At 36.9% G+C, this 3,912-nt stretch overlaps 1 long non-coding RNA gene across 1 annotated transcript; it reads right to left on the bottom strand.

Annotated features, from left to right (window-relative positions):
• Positions 1-426: 426 nt before the first annotated feature.
• Positions 427-2,267, bottom strand: LOC307123693. The gene is made up of 3 exons (XR_013816194.1): positions 1,611-2,267; positions 1,314-1,427; positions 427-1,016 (listed from the first exon to the last, which is right to left on the bottom strand). It is a non-coding gene; the product is annotated as an uncharacterized lncRNA (long non-coding RNA).
• Positions 2,268-3,912: the final 1,645 nt, after the last annotated feature.

Raw genomic sequence — 3,912 nt, 5'->3', positions numbered from 1 at the left:
ACGTAATGTCACATATATCAGGAGAAGTGGGTGATCTTGTGTGTAAATCCAGCAGGCTTCGGCTCCCTGGTACTTTTGTAAACACATAATGGCGGCGCCCCGCCCACAGCTCGTGATAACTTACCGATCAACTAACATATATATTTTTAATAAGTATATAAACCATAAGGAGTTCACTTGCATGCATTTAATTTAGTTAACAAGTTTGAAAATATTTTGTATAAAAATAATAAAACATTTGAACAGTCATGCATTGCAAGCATTTTTTCCCGCTGACAAGTTGTCACTGTTGACGTCACTGTTACCTCACACTCGCGTTGGTACCAGCTTCAGACACAATTTTAATACAATTTACCAGATTCTAACTACTTCAGAGAAAATGGCAGAAAATGTATTTAAAAGAAGACAACTGACAAGTGAGGAAATAGAGGAGATTTTTTTTAATTCTGAATTTTGACAGTGAGGCAGAGAGTGACAGTGATGAAGATCTTCCCCCAAACCTTGAAGCTCTTGATAACACTGAGGGTGAAGATGAGACTTCTTCCACAACGCCAGGACATATTTTACCTTCAGCAGCTGAGGTAAACTCGTCATCCTGGAAGGTAACCAACCTTTTTAATCCTCCTGGCCCAGGCATTTTTGACGACCAACAGTGTGGTGTGCAAAATCCACCAGAATCCCCCAGTGAGGTCAATTGTTTTAAATTGTTCTTCACTGAAGAAGTTGTCGGAGAAATTGTGGAGGAAACAAACCGCTATGCCTCTGACTTGAAAGAAAAAGAAGTGAGGGGAAAAATGGATAAATGGGTTCCAACAAATATCCCTGAAATGTACACATTTTTAGTGGCAGTTCTCCTAATGGGGGTGATCAAAAAGCCATCTCTTCGGGATTACTGGAGCACAGACCCCATGCTCTTGACACCATTTTTCGGGTCTTTGTTTTCACAGGACCGCTTCCTTCTGCTCCTCCGCTGTCTTCACTTTGCGAACAATGCAACAGCAGTTCTCAATGACCCACTGAAAAAAATCAGAAATATTTTTACTACTCTCACCTCCTCCTTTCGTCGCATTTTTGTGCCATACAGGGATCTGTGTGTTGATGAATCTCTGATGAAGTGGAAAGGCAGGCTAGCATTTCGTCAGTACATTACATCTAAACGGCACAGATTTCGGGTCAAGTTTTTTGTTTTGTGTGATGTGCTCACTGGCTATGTGCAGGACATGATCATTTACTCCGGATCTACCAGTGACATACAGCACTACCAAGGACTTGGGATTTCTGGGTCTGTTGTAATGACACTACTGGCACCTTACCTCAGAAAGGGTCGTATCCTTTACGTGGATAACTGGTACAGTAGTCCCACACTTTTCCAGCACCTCTTGTCTCTTGTAGTGGGATCCGGTATTTATCCCAGTTCCTGATTAACCCTTAAGATACAATTATAATAATTGCAGATAAGCAGTCTTGTGCTGTCAGGTCAGTATTAGGTCTAAGCCTACACTAGCTCGTTATCTCATACCATTAATCTAGTGATATGAACATCTCGTACCTTAATGAACAATACAAAATCAATAAACAGTCAATAACCCTTGTAATGAGACCATACTCACCACCCGGTGGTTTTTCTCAACGATGGTTGCTTGACCCCTTGGCCGTATCAGATGTGATAAAAATGCTCTATCTATTCTTTATGCAACTGACTTTATAAGCTGAGGTAAAAAAACTGAAAAAATACTTTTTCTTTATAAAATGAAAATTTATTTATACAAAAGATAAAAGTACTGGTTAAACAATGATCCAAAAGTAATTAGCAAAATAATAAAAGGTTACAGGTTATAATACTTCAGCTTATCCAATCTCAGACAATCATGTATGAGTGGGTCAATATAAAGGTTTAAAATACCTTGTATGCAGTTTCAAGCAATATATGTAAAAAAGTAACTTGTTCTCGTCCGAGTAATACAAGTCAGAATGGTACAGCAGAGCAATGCAAATAAAAATACAGAGAGAGAGTAATTCTCAATGATGGTACATCAATCAAAAGAAATCAAAAAGGAATGCACATCGACAGAAAAAATACAGGGGTATTTATACCGAGTTGTTTACATGTTAAGCAATTTGGGTTCTTTCCAAAGAGGAAGTCTAGTTTGTCTGCAAAGGAAATCAAGTGTGTCGATATCTTGTACTTCCACAATAGGACTATTCCATATTTTGTACACATGCGACCTGGACGTAAGGTTAGTTATATCTGAAAGGTTTATATCTGAAAGTTATATCTAAAGGTTTCTTCTCACTTATCATATCCACTTACTTTATATTTTATATTTTTTTTTATTTTATTTTTTATTTTTTATCTTATTTCCTATTTTTATCTTACTTGATTTATTTATAACTCTACTTATGTTAATACTTTTTATTCTAATTTTATTCTATTTCTATTTTAATTTCCCTTGTGTTCTTGTAACTGTTATTTGCACTGTCCATGGAGCGGACCTGTTTACATTTCACTGCCAGTTGTATATTGTGTATATAACTGTGTATGTGACAAATAAAACTCTTGAATCTTGAATCTTGAAAAATTATAAACCAAACCCTTCAATTTTACATGTGTCTGGTTATGGGCTTTTAAACTACTCCATTGTAACTTGGTTTTATTCTTTATTACTTTATTCCCATAAAGAACTGGCCCTTTGGTTGCACTGATTTGTTTTGTACCCTTACAATTCCAAAAAGATTTATCTATTTTAGCAATAAATCCCTTGAACATTTCCCTTATCATTCTTGGCCCATATATTTCGCCTTTTAAAGTTACATTTTGTTTATAACAAATTTTACTAACTATTCTTTCAATTTCAGAACACGAGGCTACTCCTATTTTACTTTATTTATTTTCTACAGATATGCCCAAGCAAACTATGAAAAAACTTATTAACAACGATATTAGTGACGCAACCAGGAACAGACTTAAAGTTCTCCTTTTTCCTCTCAGCGTCCTCTGCTTTCGTCTTGTTTCCATTCCTTTTCGCCTCATGTTGCTGCAAAACAGAAAAAGAGACACAGAGAGACATGTCAACCTAAACTTTCCCTAACTGCTTTCTGAACCAATTGGTTACTTTACTCAGCGAGTTAGTTTTAGGGATCACTGATCGTTCCACATGAACCCCCTCTATTGATCTTCCAATCCCCATGTAATCTGAGGTAGTTGTTAGTTAGACTTTCACTTCCCACTCTATACTGTTCTGTCCAGGTTCTATTTTGACCTTTACTATTTCTGACCCTGTAAACGTCCTCTGACGACGTGCTTGGATAGTAAGGTTCGTTTCCCGGACATAATAACTATACTCTCTCGGCATATAAATAGGGAATTCTTCCTGGAAAGACATTTCTTTAATTACATCAATCATTAAATCGTATAATAATTTTTTCTTGTACTCTCCCTTTTCTTTATAGTTCACAAGACCATCCCCGTCATGCAATGATTCTTTCACCACTTGTTTCCATAGATTCAGGTCAGTGTCTCTTGACAAGGTTTTGTCCAGAACTTCCCCTTTTCGGAACGGGTCAGAATCTAACGGTATTTGTTCTCCACAAATAAACAGCCTGTCCCATAAAAATGCTTTTTCTTTTTCAGAGATTAAGGCTAGGGGATTCACTTCCCATTTTTTCATAATTTTAATTATTTAGGAAACATCCTAAGCTGGAACCACTTTTCCTAGTTTGCCATACTCCTTTCTGGCTGGTCACAACCATCCAGCGTTTTTTCAGAAGAATGACACAACTGTCACACCTTTTAAGTTGTCCTTGCTCAACTAGAACACACTTACACTCTTGGCCCCGTAGATTAAATTTAAATTTACAATCTACACAGTTTTTACAACCACAATTTCCAGTGGTTAGTTCGTACTGCCAAAC

This window comes from Gobio gobio (assembly GCF_949357685.1).
Source record: "Gobio gobio genome assembly, chromosome: 3".
NCBI classification, from domain to species: Eukaryota; Metazoa; Chordata; class Actinopteri; order Cypriniformes; family Gobionidae; genus Gobio; species Gobio gobio.
The sequence above is the reverse complement of the archived record's forward strand: the minus strand, read 5'-3'. Positions and strand labels throughout refer to the sequence as shown.